At 35.1% G+C, this 21,208-nt stretch overlaps 1 protein-coding gene across 2 annotated transcripts in view; it reads left to right on the forward strand.

Moving 5' to 3' along the window:
- The window catches only part of USP8 (ubiquitin specific peptidase 8), a 105,434-nt gene that overhangs the window by 33,341 nt on the left and 50,885 nt on the right, over nt 1–21,208 (forward strand). The window contains exon 1 of one of the 2 annotated variants that reach the window (XM_003755930.4): nt 11,794–11,941. The exons of the other annotated variant lie outside the window; for it this stretch is intronic. The gene's annotated coding sequence lies outside the window, so the exon portion shown is untranslated. Of the gene's footprint in view, nt 1–11,793; nt 11,942–21,208 lie in introns of those variants that run through there. 2 annotated transcript variants of the gene reach the window in all.

Raw genomic sequence — 21,208 nt, forward strand, 5'->3', positions numbered from 1 at the left:
TTAGACCCATTATTCTTTTGATAACAGGAATCTCCCAAATGAGGAAACTCCTGTTATATGTATACCACTTAGAAAGTGCCTAGAACGTGAAGTTGTTATGTAATAATAACTAATAATAGCATTTATATAACATTTTAAAGTGAGATAAGTTATTTACTATTTTTAACCAATTATTAAATTAGGATCTAAGTTTTTTTCCTTTATTTCTTCATTTCAGGCCCAGACCCTGTTTAAAAAAAAAAAAAAAAAAAAAAAAGGAGGTTTTCTAAGAGGTCACTAATCGTCGATTTAATATTAGCTATGATAACTCATTACCCAGAAATTCTTTTTCATTCATCACAAAAGTTTACAAAGCATTACATGTGTTCTTTCATTTAATAAGTGACTTATCTGAACTAACATATGTCAGAGGTCAGACTTGAATCCAATTCTTCTTAGTTCCAAGACTACTTCTCTATACCACATTGCTTCTCATTGTAACATAGATTTAAAAAATGACTATTTCATTGACTCATCATTGGATAGTAGTGAACCTTGGAATAATACACTAATACTTGTTGATAGATTTGTGAAGTGATCCAACCATTCTGGAAAGCAATTTGTAACTATGCCCAAAGGGCTATCAAACTGTGCATATCCTTTGATTCAGCAGTACCACTATTGGGTCTATATCCCAAAGAAATCATAAAGGAAGGAAAAGGACCCACATGTGCAAAAATGTTTGTGGTAGCATTTTTTGTAGTGGCAAGAAACTGGAAACTGAATGGATGTCCTTCAGTTGAGGAATGTTTGAATAAGTTATGAATGTATGCAAATGTTATGAAATATTATTGATCTATAAGAAACAATCAGCAGAATGATTTCAGAAAGGCCTGAAGAGATTTACATGAAGTGATACCAAGAGAAGTGAGCAGAACCAAGACATCATTGTACACAGCAATAGCAAGATTATATGATGATCAATTCTGATGGACATGGCTCTTTTCAACAATGAGATGATTCAAAGCCATTTCCAATGGTCTTGTGATGATGAGAGCCATCTACACCCAAAGAGAGGACTGTGGGAACTGAGTGTGAATCACAACATGGTATTTTCACTTTTTGTTGATGTTTGCTTGCTTTTTGTTATTTTTTTCTTTTTTTCCCCTTTTGATCTGATTTTTCTTGTGAGCATGATAATTGTGGAAATATGTATAGAAAAATTGCACATGTTCAACCTATATGCAATCATTACTTGCTGCCTATGGGAGGGGGTGGTGGGGAAGGAAGGGAGAAAAATTTGGAACACAAGGCTTTGCAAAAGTCAGTGTTGAAAACTATCTTTGCATATTTTTTATTAAAAAAAATTTATTTACAAAGCATATGCATGGGTAATTTTTCCAATATTGACCTTTGCAAAACCTTGTGTTCCAAATTTTTCCCCTCCTTCCCCAATCCTCTCTCCTAGCTGGAAGGTAGTCCAATATGTGTTAAATATATTGAAATACATGTTAAATTCAATATATGTGTATGTATTTATACAGTTATCTTGCTGCACAAGAAAAATCAGATCAAGAAGGAAGAAAAAGAAAAACTGAGAAAGAAAACAAAATGCAAACAAACAACAACAGAAAGAGGGAAAATTCTATGTTGTATTCCACATTCAATTCCCATAGTCCTCTTTCTGGTGTAGAAAGGCTCTCTTCGTTACTGAACAGGTGGAACTGGTTTGAATCATCTCATTGTTGAAGAGAACCATGTCCATCCAAATTGATCGTTGTATAGTTGTTGCCGTGCATAATGATCTCCTGATTCTGCTCATTTCACTTAGCATCAGTTCATGTAGGTCTCTCCAAGCCTCTCTGAAATCATCCTGCTGGTCATTTCTTACAGAACAAAAGCTTTCAATAGTATTCATATACCATAATTTATTCAGCCATTCTCCAATTGATGGGCATCCACTCAGATTCCAGTTTCTTGCCACTACAAAGAGGGCAGCCACACACATTTTTGCACATGTGGCTCCCTTTCCCTCGTTTAAGAACTCTTTGGAATATAAGCCCAGTAGAAACACTGCTGGGTCAAAGGGTATACACAATTTGATAACTTTTTGAGCATAGTTCCAAACTGCTCTCCAGAATGGTTGGATCTGTTCACAGTTCCACCAACAATGTATCAGTGTCCCAGTTTTCCCACATCCCCTCCAACATTCATCATTATCTTTTCCTGTCATCTTAGCCAATCTAAGAGGTATGTAGAGGTATCTCAGAGTTGTCTTAATTTTCATTTCTCTGATCAATAGTGATTTGGAGCACCTTTTCATGTGACTACAAATAGTTTCAATTTCTTCATCTGAAAATTGTTCTTATCCTTTGACCATTTGTCAGCTGGAGAGTGGCTTAAACTATTGTAAATTTGAGTCAATTCTCTTTTTATTTTTGAAAAGAGGCCTTTCTCAGATCCTTTGGATGTAAAAATGTTTTCCCAGTTTATTCCTTCTAATCTTGCCTGCATTAGTTTTGTTTGTACAAAAACTTTTTAACTTAATATAATCAAAATTATCTATTTTGTGATCAATAATGATCTCTAGTTCTTCTTTGGTCACAAATTCCTTCCTCCTCCACAAATCTAAGAGGTAAACTATCCTATGTTCTTTTCATTTGTTTATAATATCATTTTTTATGTCTAGATCATGAACTCATTTTGATCTTATCTTGGTATACGGTGTTAGATGTGGGTCTGTGCCTATTTTCTTCTATACTAGTTTCCAATTTTCCCAGAAGTTTTGTCAAATAGTGAATTCTTATCCCAAAAGCTGAGGCCTTTCGGTTTGTCAAATACTAGATTGCTATAGTCACTATTTTGTTCTGTGAACCTAACCTAGTCCATGGATCAACTTCTCTATTTCTTAGCCAGTACCAAATGGTTTTGATGACCACTGCTTTATAATATAGTTTTAGATCTGGTACAGCTAGGCCACCTTCATTTGCTTTTCTCTTTATTAATTCACTTGAAATTCTTGAATTTTTGTTCTCCCAGATGAATTTTGTTGTTATTTTTTTCTAGGTCAGTAAAATAGTTTCTTGGGAGTTTAACTGGTATAGCACTAAATAAATAGATTAGTTCAGGGAGTATTGTCATCTTTATTATATTCGCTCTACCTATCCAAGAGCACTTGATATTTTTCCAGTTGCTTAGATCTGACTTTATTTGTGTGGAAAGTGTTTTGTAGTTTTGTTCATATAATTCCTGACTTTCCCTTGGCAGATAGATTCCCAAATATTTTATACTATCAACAGTTATTTTAAATGGAATTCCTTTTTGTATCTTTTGCTGTTGGATTTTATTAGTGATATATAAGAATGCCGATGATTTACATTGATTTATTTTGTACCCTGCAACCTTGCTAAAGTTGTAGATTATTTCTAATAGTTTTTTAGTTGATTCTCTAGGGCTTTGCATATATTTTGAAACTAAAAAGCTATTTTATTTTATTTTATTATTTTTTAAAGGTATTATAAAAAAAAAAAAAACAAGGGATTTAGGGAATTGAAGGGGAAATTTTTATATTGTTGGTAGTACTTGAGTTGCAACTTGAAGGACAATGAGGGATTCTAAGAGGCAGAAGTAAACTGGGAGTGAATGTTAGGGATGAGCCCCAGGGCAAAGGTACAGAAACGCCAGTCTGTGCTGGACCTTAGAGTATAAGAAGGAGAGTCATGAATAATGAGTTAGAAAGATAGTTTGGGTCAATGTGGGTAAGAGCTTTAAAAGCCAGAGTTCATATTTTATACTAGAGATAATTGGGAATCAATGGAGTTTACAGAGTAGAAGAGCTATTCTGTCAAATCTACCATTAAATAAAATCATTTTGATATCTATGTATAGGATGAATCAAAATGAGGAGAGATATGAGACAGAGACCAATTAGGAGGTGCTTACAGTAGCCCAGGTAAGAGGTAATAAAGGCCTAAATATAGGTTGTAAATGTGTGAGTGGAGAGAAGTAGGTAATTTGGAGAGATACGGTGGACATAGAAACAATAAGTTTGGCCAAATGTGTGGCTGTAGAGTGAAGAAGTATGAGGACGTATGGATCATCAATATTATAATCCTGGGAGACTTGAAGTATGGTAATGTGTGTGAAAAAAAATAGAGAAGTTTGTTAAAGATTGAATTTTGAAAAGTGAATAATGAGTTTTGTTTAAGACATGTTATGTTTTATTTAACATGTATAGGACTGCCTACCATCTAGGGGAGGGGGTGAAGGGAGGAAGGGGAAAAGTTGGAACAGAACTGAGTGCAAGGGATAATGTTGTAAAAAAAAAAAAATTACCCAGGCATGGGTTCTGTCAATAAAAAGTTATAATTATTTAAAAAAATAAAATAAAAAAAAAAAAGACATGTTATGTTTGAGATGTCACTGCAAAAAGTAGTATAATAGGTAGGTAGTGATATGAGTAAACATGAATTAATAAATTAACCAATATTAATTAAATATATGCTATATGCCAGATACTGGTTAAACAAAAAAAAAAAAGACTTGATTTGGATTCAGGAGAGAAATTAATTAAAATTCCTTCTCAGACATTCAATAGCTAAGCAAACCATTTCACCTCTTTAAGACTCAAATTTCCTTATCTGTAAAATAGGCAATATAATTCCTTCAGTATATCTAACTTGAAGCTTAGCACAATGCCTGGCACACAACAGGTAACTTAATAAATGCTGGTTGACTATTAACTAAGTTGCATGATATCATGAAGATCAAATGAGACCAAATACATGTAAAATATTTTTGAAGCCTGAGCAAACTGTGTAAAATCTACATAAAGTACTATTATTATTATAGTACATTTCTATACTAAAGTGCTGTTGTATAAATGGCTATTATTACAGTGCTTGTATTACATAAATTATCATAATTAATATAATTTATTCTTACTATAAGTTCATTTATATGGTACTTCCAAGTTTGAAAAGTACTTTACATACTTTACTCATTTGATGTTCTGGGCAATAAAGATGCAACTGATATTATTCTCATTTAACAGATGAGGAAACATTTCTGAATCTTTAGTGCTATTATTCCATTTCTGGCATTTTTCCAGGTACTACTGGTATTTCCGAATGCTGAATTACTGGTATAAAATTTCTGAATCTTTCTGAATCTCAGATATCTTATCTGTGGTCACATAGCTAATAAATATCATTTTATAATGCTAATAATAATTGAAGGGAGTTGCAGGGAGAAAACTGGAACATAATCATTTTACATCTTGGTGCATGAACCATGTAGAAATCTTCTAAGCACTTGGTAGCCTAATAGTGGAATGTTTCCAACTACTATGGAAGAAGAATTAAAATTTAACAAACCATCTAAGAAGACAGTAAAGCAGAGTCTCATCTACTAAGGAAACACCTGTTTGTCCTTTATTAAGAGATACTTACATAAAAAAAAAAAAAAAGATACAGTCTTGCCGAACTGGTTACTTCCATTCAGTAGTTTTGTCTAAAAGAACTTCTTTCAGGGATGTATAAGTATTTAGACACCACCCTTATCTTCTTCCCTTGAACAGGGGATGTCTTCTCATTCTAATTATAAAACCTATATGACAAATATGCTCCCAGAGGCTCTCCCTCACTTTTTTTCTTAGATGATCTTTCTTTTCTCTACTCCGCTCTCTCTTGTGAAGTCTTGGCTTGTTTATCCTAAATTGCAGCATAATGCTGCTCATTGACTCTATACTCTTAAATGGAAAATTATAAAAACTAAATCTGTACTCTAAGAAACCAAATTGGCTATCAGTGAGAGCAATCTTTCTTAGCATGCTAATACATTTCTTTGCTTTCAGTTTGGTCTCCTATCTTTGACTTCCTATTATTGGATGCTCTCTGAAGGACATGCTTCTTCAAAGAAATCCTATTCCTTTTGGTCAAGAGCACATTGACAATATCAAATTCTTGAAGTTTTTAAGTAGAAGAGGTGTGACCAGTTATCACTAGTACCTTAGTAAAAATACTCTTCCAATAGCTCAAAAGGTCTGTTGTTATATTGATTTACATGACACCTCCATAGGTTTAGACTACAGCCCTTCTATGCCTTTCCATTCTGTGTAATTCTAACTCATGTTCTGCTATGTATTTTCCATTAGGAAATGAACCCCAATGTGTTTGACCTTCTCTAGGTCTTTTAAGTTTTTGTAGATATCAGAAGGCTGTAAATTGCCAATTTCCAAATGCTCACACTGAAAATTTAACAATCACCTAGCTCTCTTGAGCTAGTTCAGTCTGGCTCCAATTGGCACATTTCTGATACCAGCATAGCACCTGAACTATCCATTTGTTATAGTACTAACAACTGATATATACACAGTTCCTTACAGTTTGCAAAGTGTGATACATGTAGTATGTCTCACCTCCTTTTATAATTCAGAAATGAAGAATTGTCTATGATGTTGTATTATGAACTTAACTTTTTAATTATTATTATAGTTTTTTATTTACAAGATATATGCATGGGTAATTTTTCAGCATTGACAATTGCTAAACCTTTTGTTCCTATTTTTCCCCTCCTTCTCCCCACCCCTTTTCCCCCAGATTAGTTGATCAATACATGTTAAGTATGTTAAAGTATATGTTAAATACAATCAATGTATGCATGTCCATACAGTTATTTTGCTGTACAAAAATAATCGGACTTTGAAATAGTGTACAATTAACCTGTGAAGGAAATCAAAAATGCAGGCGGACAAAAATAGAGGGATTGGGAATTCTATGTAGTGGTTCATACTCATTCCCAGAGTTCTTTCACTGGGTGTAGCTCGTTTAATTCATTACTATGAGCTTAACTTTTGTCATAAAATAATTGCATGTGAATCATTTCTTGGGTAACACCCTTACTTACATTTCTCAAAGGTTCATCAGAGTTAAGAATTAGTGGATTAGCCACTGCTGATTGGGGTGATGTTTGAAAATCCAAATTACATCTTTGTCTAAATTCAGGCTTATTATTCACTGACTTAGATATATGATGATCTGAATAAAGGCAATGTGAAATTCACTAATAAGATATTCTAAAAGTGATCTTTTCCCCCATGGAAACAACATAAGTGCTAGTTAGTAGACAAAAGTCTATTTAACCCAATCCATTATCTGTCTACCTGAAGGACCAGAGTAACATTTTATAACAAGGTTATAAAATTGTATTGTCCATGTAGAATCTAAAGCACATTCTTCTCATGTAGATCATTCTGAAAAATTACTTCTCTATGTTTACATTCACTTAAGTTTTATATCTGGCCAACCTCTATTCCATTCCATCTAGCCATTGCAGGGATATTAGGTTATATGGGTCATCTTTCCAACTGTGCTTACCAACCTCTGATCCTCATCAGTGACCATTTAGACCTCTACAAATCCCATATGCTTTCTCAAGGGAGTTGGTTAATCCACTCAATTTTGGAAACACCTTGGAGAAAGGCTACACTTGTGATTTATAGAGTGAGCAAATGAAACCTCACTTGAGCTATCCCATATCTGGCCTTCCCCAGCCTAAACATCATGTCTTCAACTATCCCAACAGGCACCAAGATCTAGCCAGCTTGAGTATCTTGCCAACTACTCTGATATATTGTATATCCTTTCACTCCCCCTTTCTATATTTTTGCTAGGGAATAACTTCTTGAGAAGTACTGACGTCTCTACTACTACTACTAAGGTTTCTACTACATCAAATCTAGGAGCATTTATTAAGCACCTACTATGTGTCCAGCTCTGTACTATACACTGGAGGTACAAATAAAACAACAGTCTCTTTCCACAAGGAGCTTACATTCTATTAGAAGGAAATAACACATATACATCGATAAGTATATATAACATGTAGAAAGTAATTTCCGGGGAGAGGCCATAAGTCTAATATAAAGGAAAACTTAACAATCGAACATGAGTTTTAGAGAGAAAAATGGAAGGTAGGAAAGAGACACTAGAGAGATGGAACTGATATGCATAGGTATGAGGGAGCGTGGTAGTGAGGAAAAACAATTAATTCCAAGTTGAGCTTTAGATTGGTAGTTTGTCTTGCCTTTCATTTAAGCAAAGATAATATTAATTAATTATTAATGCTTATGGAGAAAAAATGAAAAGAGATTAGAGAGGTAAGGATATATGAATATCAGGGGAAATGCCTGGTCCCTGATCCTGTTTAACAAAATATGAATTGGTAGAGTCATGTTGCCAAAAAAAAAAAAAAAAAAAAAAGGATGCTTCAATTTGTATTCAGACACAATCAGTTCTTCCTCTGGGTATGGATGATGTTTTTTACATCATAAGCCCTTCAGAGTAGTATTGGATCACTAAATTGCTGAGAATAGCAAAGTCATTCACAGTTAATCATCCCACAGCATTATTATTACTTTGTACTCCATACATTTTACTTTGCATGAGTTCATGGAGTATTTTCTGTGTTTTTCTGAGATAATTTCTTACTCATCATTTCTTACAGAACAATAATATTTCATCATAATCATATACCACAGTTTACTTAGCCATTCCCCAATTAATGGGCATCCTCTCAATCTCTAATTCTTTGCTCTGAGAAGAATGCTGCAATAAATATTTTTGTACATATGGGTCCTTTTTAAAAATCTCTTTTTGGATGCATGCCTCACAACAATACCACTGTATTGTTAGGTCAAAGGGTATACATGATTTTATAGTCCTTTGGGTATAGATCATATCCTTTGATCATTCATCAAGTGAAGGATGACTCTTATTTTTTTAAAAATAGTATTTTATTTTTCTAAATATATATAAAACCTTGTGTTTCAAATTTTTCTTCCTGCACCCCCTTCCCCAAGACAAGAAGCAATCTGATATAGGTTAAACATGTACAATTCTTCTAAACATATTTTCATATTCTTCATGCTGCATGGCTCTTATTTTTTTCTATAAATTTGATTCAGTCCCCTATAGAACTGAGAAATAAGGCCTTCATTATAGAAACTTGACTCAAAATTCTTTTCACAATTACAATTGCTAACTGTATTTTCTATTCATTTGTTCACCCAGTCCTTCTTCAAAAGTGTTTTGCTTCTGACCATTCCCTCCCCCAATATGTCCTCTCTTCTATCACCCTCTTCCCTTCACTTATCCCCTTCCCTTTTTATTTTCCTACAGAATTAGACAGATTTCTATACCCATATTGAATGTGTATGTTACTTCCTCTTTGAGCCAACTCTGATAAGAGTAAGATTTACTTACTCTCTTCTCCTCTCCCTCTTCCTCTCTACTGTAAAAGCTTTTCTTGCTTCTTTTATGGCAGATAACTTATACCATTTCACCTCTTCCTTCTCTCCTCACTCCTTAATTTTATTTTTTAAAGATATTATCCCTTCATATTCAACTCAAACTTTTGGCCTCTGTCTATATATACTTCTTCAAATTGCCCTAATAATAAGAAAGTTCTTATGAGTTACAAGTATCCTCCCACATAAACAGATTTACCTATATCAAGTCCCTTGTGATTTCCCTTTTCTGATTACCCCTTCATCTAAATCCTATATATGAAAGTCACATTTTCTATCCAGTTCTGTTCTTTTTCATCATGAAGGCTTGAAAATCCTCTAGTTCATTGAAGAGAAAATTTTCATTTTTACCTTTTCTCCTGAAGGATCATATTTAGTTTTCCTGGGTAGATGATTCTTGCTTGTAATGTTAGCTCCATTGCTCTCCAGAATGTTATATTTGAAGACCTCCAATACTTTAATATAAAAGCTGCTAGAGCTTATATTATCCTGACTGTAGCTCCAATGTACTTGAATTAGTTCTTTCTGGATCCTTACAATATTTTCTCATTGATCTGGAAGTTCTAAAATTTGGCTATAATATTCCTGAGAGTTTCCATGTTGGGAATCTCTTTCATGAAATCATTGACGGATTTTTCCAATTTCTAATTTGCCTTTTGGTTCTAAAATATTAGAACAATTTTCCTTGATAATTTCTTGAAAGATGATATCAATTGTTTTTCCTATGTTATATAGTTTTCCATTTTTTCATTCTTTTGGTTTTATTTTATTATTCTTGATTTCTCATAAAGCCATTAGCTTCCATTTGCTCAATTGTAATTTTTAAGGAATTATTTTTCTCAGTGAGCTTTTGTATCTCCTTTCACATTTGGTCAATTTTGCTTTTTAAAGCATTCTTTCTCCTCATTGATTTTTTTGTTCTTCCTTTTTCATTACTCTTATTTCTCTTCCCAATTCTCTCTCTCTCTCTCTCTCTCTCTCTCATTTTCAAATCCCTTTTGAGCTCTTCTATGTCCTGAAACTAACTCTTATTTTTCATGGAGTCTTTGGATGTGTGACCTTTGACTTCGTTAATCTTCCGAGTCTGAATCTTTTTCAGTTTCCTTGTCACCATAGTAATTTTTTATGGTCAGAATCTTTTCCCCAGCTTCTTACTTTGTTTTTAATTCTTTGTTAAAGGAGGGTTCTGAAGAGTCTGGGACAGCGATACTCAGCAGAAATAAAAAAGTTTGAAATAGAGGTGGATGTAGATGGGTGAGTAATTAGATGTTATAAAGAAGTCAAGAAAAGTGAAGACTGAGAAAAAGGTATCTAAATCTGAATCCACCTTCCTCTACTCTCTCTGTAGGTGCTTGTGGGAGAATGCGTCAGACTTTTGGGGAGTACTAAAGAATAATTCTAAAAGCTACTTAAAATTGGCCGACTACATTCTCAATCTCTAAGCAAACTCATGGAGGCTTGGCCTCTCCTCTTCCCGTTGACTCCTCCTAAAATGCTAAGGACCTGTATGTAGTCAGACTCTGGGAACCTAATTCTTCTGTGAGAATAGGAATTGTAATTAGGCTCTTTCAAGATTACATTGGGTACCTATATTTCTTTTGTATGAACAGATCGGTGTTGTGGCAAAGCCAGGCCAGGATAAGGAATTAATCGCACTCGCGTCCCACCAATCATCAGAAGAGGTCAAGTTTTACAGACAAGCCCCTGGCATTGGCTCGCCTTTCTGCCGAGGAGATACAAGGGTCTTGGAAGAAGTCGTGGGTGGGCTTCAGCCTACAAACTTAGAAAGGAAAAATACCCAAACCGAACTAGAGGCGCTAAAGATAAGAAATCAGTGGGTCAATTCCACTTTTTAGAATATATCCCCAGTTAAAAAATTTTTTTACAGGAGGGAAATGAGTCAAACCTCGAATAGTGTACCCACGCCGTTAACTTAAGGCTTGCATTTTCATGAAGGTGAAAAACTCTTAACCTAAACTGGAGCATGTATTCCCTTTTTTTTTACTGGTTTTGCAGATTCAGAGGGAGATAATCCCCGGACCAGGATATAAACGTCCTGAAGACAGGGTTGCTGGGTTTTTTGTTTTTGTTTCTTTCCTGAAAAATGTTTGTTGAACGGAAATGAGCTGAATTAACGAAAAAGAAAGAGAAATTCGCAGCGGGGAAGGAAAGAAGGGAAGTTCCTCTTCCTCGCCGCATCCTGCAGTGGAACCTGTGGAGAAGGGGGAAGAAAAGGATGCTCCTGGACGCAAGAAGGCGAGGCGCGGGACACGCACTGACATCACGGGGGCCGGCTCGCTCCCGGAGTGCGTAGCTTGGAGCGCGCGCACGTGCCTGAGGGGAGTGGGAGTGGGAGTGGGAGTAGGAGTGGGGGTGGGGGGAAGCGCGCCCTCTCTGGGTAGGCTCTTCAGCCGCCCTCCTGCCTCTTCCCTGCGGGATAGTCTCCTAACCTTGTGCAGACACTAGGGCTCAAGCGGGAGCCCCGCCCCTCAGGATGACGTTTCGCGCCGCGCCGCGGTGCAGTTTGGGAAAAAGGGGATGAGCCGGGCTCGCTTCCGCCTGGACGGCGATGGCTGATTCCGTGGGTTCCCGGGAGAAGGGCCTTTGGCGAACGAAAAGGCGCTAGCGAAGCGAGTCCTCCCTACCTACCCCACGGTAAGCGCGGATCAAGGCCAAGGTCCTCTATCCCGAAAAACCTGCCATGATTGACGTCCCCTGCGCCTGTCGTAGCCCTAAAAAACCGATCCGGCTGGGAGAGCGCCCTGAGGGGAGGGAGGTAAAGAGGGCGGGGCGGGGACACCTTGGTGCCAGGACCAGAGGGAGGGCCGGGACGGCATGCCTCGCCGCCTTCCCGGGGTCCTCTAAGGAAAGCTGAGAGGATTCAGTACGAACTGTCATGACCTCGTGGGGAGAAGGAGGCCCAGTGCACAGCAGCTTCCCGGCCTTGGACAAGCATCCGTAACCTTCCTTTCCTTTCGCAAGCTCGGGCCTTATTCTCGCCTTGTTTGACTTCATCTAGACAGCTTGGAAGGGGCGGGGAAATCGGAACCCTACAGTAGTTTAGCTTCGCTCTTTATAATTGTGGATGCTACACATGACATCCCATCCATTTCAGAAATATGCATTCTGGCCGTAGTTATTAGACGAAGGCTGCTATTTTTTCCGTCTTTTTCATTAGACACTCTCAGAATCCTGTATTGTGGTGGTGTGCTTTTTGGAGTGAAGCTGCAGAACCAGAGTCCCCACATCTGAGTTTATTTCTTGTCTCCGATTATTCTCTGACCTTGAACAAGTCACTTAATAATGAATAAGTCATTTATCAGCCTCCAGTAGTTGTTACAGAGAATGAGGTATTTAATGTTTGTAAAGAGCTCAAAAAGTCTTGGATAAAAAAAAAAAGAGGATGCCACTCTTTTCTGGTTCTGCAGGCACCCTTAGCTTTATGACTCTCACGCTGCAGCCATTTAAAAATGTCAAGTGGTAGTTGAATAAATGTTCATATGCTAGGCTTACTGGTGAATTTTGCTAAATAGCTAGGGTTTCTTTTTTTCTGAAAAGTATCTAGGGTTCCTTGTTTCAGATAGTTCCTCACAGATTGATAAGTTGGAAATATTTTGTTCAAAAAAAAGATTATGCCAAGTCTTGTTGGTAATGATTTTTGGAAATGTGAATTCTTTAAATTAAGACACTTGAGTAAGCATTACAAATTAGGTAGCTTACAAATTTAATAAGTAAGGTCTCCTTACTATGGAAAAAATTGAGGCAATTTTATATTCTTTAAGGAACCATAAGACTTTAGAAAGGGATAATATTTTGTCTTTTCTAAAAGGAATCTTTTAGATTAAAATGATACATATGCACTTGACATTGGAGGATAAAACTCACCACTTCAAATAAGCTACGTGTTTATCACATTTTCCCCACAAAATTGTACTACATTACAGTTTTTTAATATAAGAATTACCAAAACTTCTTTTTTTTTTTTTAAATTATAACTTTATTGACAGAACCTATGCCTGGATAATTTTTTACATTATCCCTTGCACTCGCTTCTGTCCAAACGTCTGCAGAAGCAAACAAACCATAAATTGAAATGTGAAAGGGCATTGTTATTAAAACTATAAACACAAATATGGATTCACCTTTCGATATCTAGGTTTGGCTATGATTCAGATTTTGTATATGTGTGTTTTAGACGGAGATTATGATGTATTTAAGATTTCAGGTCCTAATTTAATCATAATTTTAATTTGATATTAGTTAACTATAATGAGAATTATTTTATGCTATTGTAGCAACATTAATGAAGATTTGGTAAGCATTTCTTGACTTTAAATTCTTTAAGTTTCTTAACTTTTATTTCTTTAACACAAAAGAAAAAACCACTACAGCTTTAGTTTCTTTTTTCTTTTCCAGAGATTATCTTTTATATTAGCTGTGAAGCATCTCGTTTCAGTTTTAGATTTTGAGATAATCTAGTCACATCAGAACTTGGTGTTACCAAATGGTTTCATGTCTAAGATTATTGACATAAAAAAAGGATATTCTTATGACGAGAATGGCTTATATAGCCCACTTACCAGCTAGACATTTTGTGTAGTGTGTATATAAAATACCTTATCTAATTTGATGTAGTTCAAGTTTTCAGTAGAATGGAAACATTCAGTCACTGGATAACTGGCTATTGTCAGCTCTCAATTTAATTTCAGGCAACCAGGTCTCATTGTTGTCATAATAAGATATTTTTACATTTAATTAAATAAAAACATTTTTATTTAATATTTGAAAAAGTTAAATTTTCTTATATTGATGGGCACATTTACTTTCTAATTTAGTGAAATGAATGGGTCATAATTTAGGTGATTAGCATCAATTTCAAAAAAGTTAAAACTATGACAAATGAATCCTTTTCAAAAAGTTTTATAAAGCGAATCCTAGTGTATCCTTTTAAAATCTTCATATTTGATTGCTTTTAGAAAGAATGTGTTTTCTCACAATATATTTTTTGGTAGAAAAGGAATTATGACTCAGTTAAAAATTTTATGTTTAAGGCAGTTCTAAAAGAGTGGATAGAAAGCCAGATGTAAGTTAGGAAGAAACCTGGGTTCAAGATCTGTTTTTATTTGTCTTTGAACAAGTCCAATCTCTTGGGTGCCCCAAGGAGCTCTCTAAATAATATGTCTAGCAGGTGCCGATTTCTACATTAATGATGAGTTTGCTCATTTAACGTTACATAAAGAAAAGAAATCACAGGTTTCCCACCCTCCCATCCCCATTATGTTTAAGTGTCTTACTTGCAAGTTAATCTAAATATCAGTTTGAATGCACACTAAAATTCTTTGCTGTCTTCATTGTTGTTCATTTGCCTCTTACTTATTTACTTGTTTAGGACCTTCCTTTATAAAGTACTTCAAAACATTGAGTCAGATTGCTTACTTAGTCATTGTTGAAAGCTGCCAACTGAGTAAATGTTCAGCACTTCTGAAGAGATCATGTGAGCGGACCCCTGTACTTGAAACTAAGTTCTTTTTTTTTTGTTTGTTTCTAGACATAGTTCCTCATTATAGATATGAGGTGCTAACCAGTTTGTGCTTCCTGACACAGATGTGTGTGTGTGTGAGTGTGTGTGTGTGTGTGTGTGTATTCCTCCTTAAAACTCTCTCTTCTCTTAGCTTCTGTAATACTATACTATACTTTCTGGTTTTCCTCCTGCTGTTCTCATTATTCTGTGGCCTGTACTTACTGCTCTTATTTTTACTTCCTCCTCACTGGAGTTTGCTCCCAATATCTGTCTTTTTTTGTTCTTCATTCTCTCTCTATCCCTCTCCTTTTCCCTTCCTTTACCCTCTTCTTCTTCTCTTCCTATTCTGGGGGTGGAGAGAGCAGCTTGAAAAAACACCCCCCCCAGTCAACTTTGTAATTCCTTAAGTCAGCTTCAATTGATTATGGGAGGGAATTAGTTAGTATAAGTGGCTTATAGATGGTTATTAACAGGATCTGTTACAATAATATGGTACTTTTTTTTAGGTGCTAAGTTCTCTTGTTTCTATCTGTTTGAGGAAATGTTAAATTTTGTGACCTTCAGTTAATTTATTTTGTAATAAAAGATTATAGGATCCCTTATTTTCTTTTGGAGACTAATATAATCTCAAAGCTTCAGTTTCTGCAAGTGATCAAGCAAATTTATATCTCCACCTCAGATTTAGCATCTCATCTGTGTTTACATTTCCTGTAGACTTCTATTTGAATATCTCCCCATTAAATCACACTCAGTATGTTCACAAAAAACTTGTTGATTGAGATACTTCATAACTTTTCCTGCTTCTGTTCCTGCAATTACTCCATCTACCTGGGACATACTCTTTCAAATGTTGAAATCCTACTCATCCTTCCAGCCTGTTAAATCACTGATGAACTTTTCTCTGTCCCTATTCTTTATCTTTGTTGCAGTAGCACTTTTTGCCTTTGTTGTAGCAATTGTATTTGACCTTATAACATATCCTGTTCCTCTCCAACTTAAGCTCCTTGAGGGAAAAACAATATTTTTTTTTTCTTGCCTGCACCTTGATTTCCCCAGAAATTCTGTACTTATCCAAATTTTTAAGACTGTCCTCCTTAAGAACAAAGAAAATCAGTACATTGTATAGTTCCAGTCAAGTTGTTTTCTCGATATCTTCAATATATGTTATTCATTTCTAATAATTGAATTTGTTCATCATGTTTCATTTATTCATGGAATGCATTCTTTTTGCTACTTAAATCCTATGCATACCTTAAGATTATTTTCACATCCCACTTCATTAGATATTTGAATAACAATATATACATAGCACTAGGGAGTTAAATGTGAAATAGATTCCTGCCACCAAACGTCTTACAGTTTAGGGAAGACAGTTGTGAGAAAGGCAAGTAGATCAAGTGAATGGTATGGGAAATAAATAAGGAATCCAAATGTGGGAATAAACTTTAAGAACAGGGACTATCGGAAAAGTAATATAAAGAAAGTTGGTCTTGAAATTATCCTTGAAGAGAAGAAAATAATTGTCAGAGAAATAGTGGAAAAGCCCTGGGGGGGAGGGGGAGAAGGATGGAGGCAGTGGCAGTGGTAAGAAAGGGTGAATGGCCAAGACATATACAGAAAAGGGCTTTAGATGGTAAGGGAAAATGAAATCTTCTTTTACTATCCCAGCCCACACTGATCTATACTTTCTTTTAAGTTCTTATTCTTGCTTTGGTTAGGAACTGTGCAGTGAAATACATTATTATTTTCACTGTATATGAGATTTGTTTTTAAATAGATTTAAACTTCCTTAAGGACCATATTATGTATCTGTTTGCCAGAGCTGACACATAGCCCATATTTAAGGTTTTCCATCTTGACGTTCCTGGGGAGATCAAGCTTCTTTTATATCTTAATATGAATGACCATTCATTCAAAAAACATTTATTTGACCTCAGTGTTCAGGACAAAGTATTATCCGAGAGTTCAAATATACAAAGATATATATATAGCATAGTCTTTTGTAGTCTAGTGAGGATTATCAGATTATCGTTTAACAAGAGTTGGAATGAGAAATTTGAGTGGGGTAGGGAAGGACCTGGGGACTATGGACAGCCAAAGTATAGCAACAATGCACAGGGTGTCTGGTCAGGAGAGTAATGTAAGAGAATCTTGCCTGCTGTGTAGTTTTAACTAGGATCTGGATGAAAATTTGTACCAGAATTAGAGTTTCATAAAGTTAGGCCTTGAGGTGCTGCAGTATATAGACCTTTCTCCAGGCCTGACTTCACATGTGACCTTACTTAGTAGCTGTGTGATTCTGGACATTTGTCCTCTGCTTTAGTTTCTTCATCTGTAAAAGGGAGAAAATAATAGCACCTATCTCTTAAGGGTTGTTGTGAAGTACTTCACACAGTGCCTGGCACATAGTAAGCACTATATAAATGATTAAAAAAAAAAACCAGTGCAGTTTTTCATTTGCGCTCTGCATCTTCCTTTCCAATTCTCAGCTCTTTTCCACTGGAAGAAAAATAAATTAATGGAGAATTTAATATGTATTCTACCTTTTCTTTATTATGAATTTAATTGATTGACAGCATAGTATAAGGCAAAGGGTATTGGGCATTTGACCATTGGGAAGTCATTTAACCTGTTCCAACTGGTTTACATATTTATGAACATAATTATATCCAGCAATTTTCTTCTAAATGGATCCATTGAAAGTGTATATAAAACCATTTATAAACCTTAACGTACTATATAAATGTCAGCTATTATTCTGTCGATTTTCCCATTGGAGACTTTTAGGGTCTCTTGAACTTAATGATGAAAGGTATAGTTATCAGCTACACTAGTAGGGAATTGTAGTCTTTTGCCATGTATTACATTCATATACCATAGTTTTTTCAGCCATTCCCTAGTTAATAGCCACCCGATTTGTTTCCAGTTTTCTGTTATTTGAAAAATGTTGTTTTAGCAAAATAACTGTTTGGACATACTAATATTGTATTTAATTTGTACTTTAACATATTTAACATGTATTGGTCAACCTGCCATCTGGGGGAGGGAGGGGAAAAATTGGAACAAAAGGTTTGGCAATTGTCAATGCTGTAAAGTTACCCGTGCATATAACTTATAAGTTAAAAGCTATAATTAAAATAAAATAAAAAAGAAAAGTATTGTTTTGAGTATGTTGGACCATAATAGTCTGTCTTTGACTACCTTGGTACATTTGCCCAATGATGGGGGAAGTCTCTGAGTCTAAGAATATAAAGAATTTAATCACTTTTCTTGAATAATTCCAAATTTAAATCCAAAATGGTTGGTCCACTTCACAAATGTATCAGAAAGGCCTCTATGTGCCTCTTTTCACATAGTCCCTCTCCAGTATTGCCTGCTCACATCTTTTTTATCTTTGCTAATGTGGAGTGGATGAAGCAAAACTTTAGAGTGGTTTTAATTTGCATTTTTCTTGCTATTTAGTGATCTGGAGCATTAAAAAAAAAAAAATTAGGATTTAATTTTTTTTTTCATTTTTATATTTATACTATCTTCTCTTACCCTCTATCCCCATTGAGAAAATAAGGAAAACAAAACTTAAGACATGTTTGTCTTAAGCAAAACAAGTTGCACACTTATACAAAAATCTCAGTCCACATTCTGAGTTCATCACTTTTCTATCCAAAAATGGTGGACTTGTTTCATCGTTATCCGTCTGGAATTGTTGTTGTTTCATCGTTATCCTTCTGGAATTGTTGTTGGTCTTTGTATCAATCAGGTTCCTAAGACTCTAAGAGTTGTCTGTCTTTATAGTATCATAACAGTGGAACATAAGCTCTATGCCTAGTAGACATTTAATAGGTTCTGAAATTGAAATTAAGTTTCTTCTCCCATAATGTTTTCCTTCAAAAATATTGTTGGTTTGAATATTTTTCTTATTGCTATAAGAACAAGGAAATTGAGGAATCATTGTGTTTTGAATTAATTTTTAGTCAAGATATTTAAATTTTTCCTTCTTTCTTTTCTTCTTTTTGTTTCTTTCAAGGCAATTGATGTTAAGTAACTTGCCCAGAGTCATACACAGGTAGGAAGTGATAAGTGTCTGAGGCTGGGTTTGAACTCAGATCCTCTTGACTGCCGGGACAGTGCCCTATCCAGTGTACCATTTAGCTGCCCTTTAATATTTTAATTAATACCTAAATATAAAGGATAAATTACTGAGTGTATTGTTTGAATTCCAGTGTTATCTATAAATAGATTTGCAATCCTTTCTTGGAGGTACCATGTATCTCAGAATAATAGAACCTATTAGAGATGTCCAAGTAAGGACTAGATAAGCATTTGTTTGAGATTTTGAAGAGCTTTTTAGTCAAATATGTTAGTTTAACCAAACTCCAAAGTCCCTACTCTAAAGTGCTAAAAACTTCAGTAGCAATTAAACTCCTGCTGGTATCCTTTTAGACTTTTTTATCAGGCAAACACCTTTTACCTTATGCTTTGACTTCAGCAGAAATTAGTGCAGTTATTTTAATTGCAAATTTCACCTTCTACAATGCTTAAAATAAATTTTAGCACTAACTAACTTTACTTGTCAGCTCAGCTTTAAAAATATAATCATGTTAAACAATCATAGAAATAGAAGAGAACATTGTCCTTTAAGAGACAAGTAGTAATATGAGGAAGTTGTTCATTTGAGACTCTCTTAATCATTAATGAAGAGCAAAATATATAAACTCACTCAAATATTGGAATTTGATACAAATTATTGTTTATTTCGTTAAGCTAAATGGCCTAAGCAACTTGTCTTTTTTTTGTGTGTTTTACTAATCCAATCTTCATGAGTCAGTGGAATATTTAAGAATTATTTTGTAGTAAAAGTATAGAGTAAACTTCAAATTAAGTTTCTTCAGCCAAGAAACCTAATTATCATGAAGTTATACATCTTTTTTTTCCACTGTAGAAATCAAGATCAGATAACCTTTAGTTGTTTGTATTCAGGTGTATATCCAGTAACTTAGATTCTTCTTCTCTGTAATCCATGTGGAACAAAAAATTGGCAAAAATAGGCAGTGGTTGAAGTAGTATAAGGGAAGCTTTTTTCTGACAAGGGTCATTTGGATATTTATAACATCATTTATGGGCCATACAGAATTATAACTTAAAAACTCAAGCAGTGGAAGGTTGTTGTACCTAGCTTTCATCATTACCTGCAAGTGCTTTGGCAGGGCCAAATCAAATGATTTCACTGGCTTTACAGCTCACGATGGGGTACAGCCCCACCAGTAGAGTAGTGCCACAAAACCTCAAATTTGGTGTTTATTCAACTTAGTGCTACAGTATTGCAGTTATGGAACACTTAAATTGTCTAAGAATTTCCCTTATTGGGATGGGGTACTTGTCTCCCTGTGGAGTGAGCTGTGAGAGTAGCTGGCTGGAAGCAGAGAAGTCAGAAATTACTGCCATTTCTACCCATCTTCTAAATGTATTTATGTAGACAGATATTAAAATTTTGTCTCCTTTTTCTCATCCTTAAAATGAGTGGGAGAAGAAAATGGCAAACCACTCCAATATCTTTACTGAGGAAACCCCAAATGGGGTCACAAAGAAATAGATACAGTTTTTTTTTTTTAAATGACTGAATAATAACAACAAGATTTAGGTAAAAAGAGTTGATGGAACAAGAGCCCACACAGTTCACTGGAAGTATTAGGGCTTCCAAGATAAGAAAGTTTCTTTCACTTCTGCATATTTGTCAATTGCTTAGGGTAGGGTTTGTCATTTTCATAGGTAATCTAGCAAATCTTCCTCTACTTTTTTATAATTGGCTTTAGGTTATTTGGTCTTTAGTTTGGCATAATGGGTTTTTGTTGTTGCCTTTTTAGAAGGAATTCTTCAACTGTAGTAGCTTTTTAACAGAAGAGAAGGTCGAAATATTTAGAATGCGATTTTAAAATGTGGGCTAATATTCCAGAATCAGTTACCCACTAAATGGGTATGTTTGAAGATAAAAAATATTTTGGAATTAATGAAGAAATCTCATACTTGCAAAATCCCTTTCATTTTAAGCTGAAATGAGCCTTAGGAGCCAAATATTTGATTTTTTTTTTTGGGGGGGGGGGGATTGTTTTTTTGCTGAGACAATTGGGATTAAGGGACTTGCCCAGGGTTACATAGCTAAGAAGTGTTAAGTGTCTGAAGCAGATTTGAACTCAGGTCTTCCTGACTTCAGGACTAGTGCTCTAACCATTGCACCACCTAACTGACTGCCCCTAAACATCTGATCTTTAACAGAAGAATGGAGATTTAAAACTGGTTTATTTGTTTGTTTTTTAATTAAATCTTCCCCCCCTTTCCTCCCCCAATTAACAGGCATTTACTTTCTCTCCCAGGTTCCTCTCTGGTAGGGAAAATGAGAAAGTATA

This window comes from Sarcophilus harrisii, chromosome 2 (genome assembly GCF_902635505.1).
Source record: "Sarcophilus harrisii chromosome 2, mSarHar1.11, whole genome shotgun sequence".
In the NCBI taxonomy this organism is placed as follows: Eukaryota; Metazoa; Chordata; class Mammalia; order Dasyuromorphia; family Dasyuridae; genus Sarcophilus; species Sarcophilus harrisii.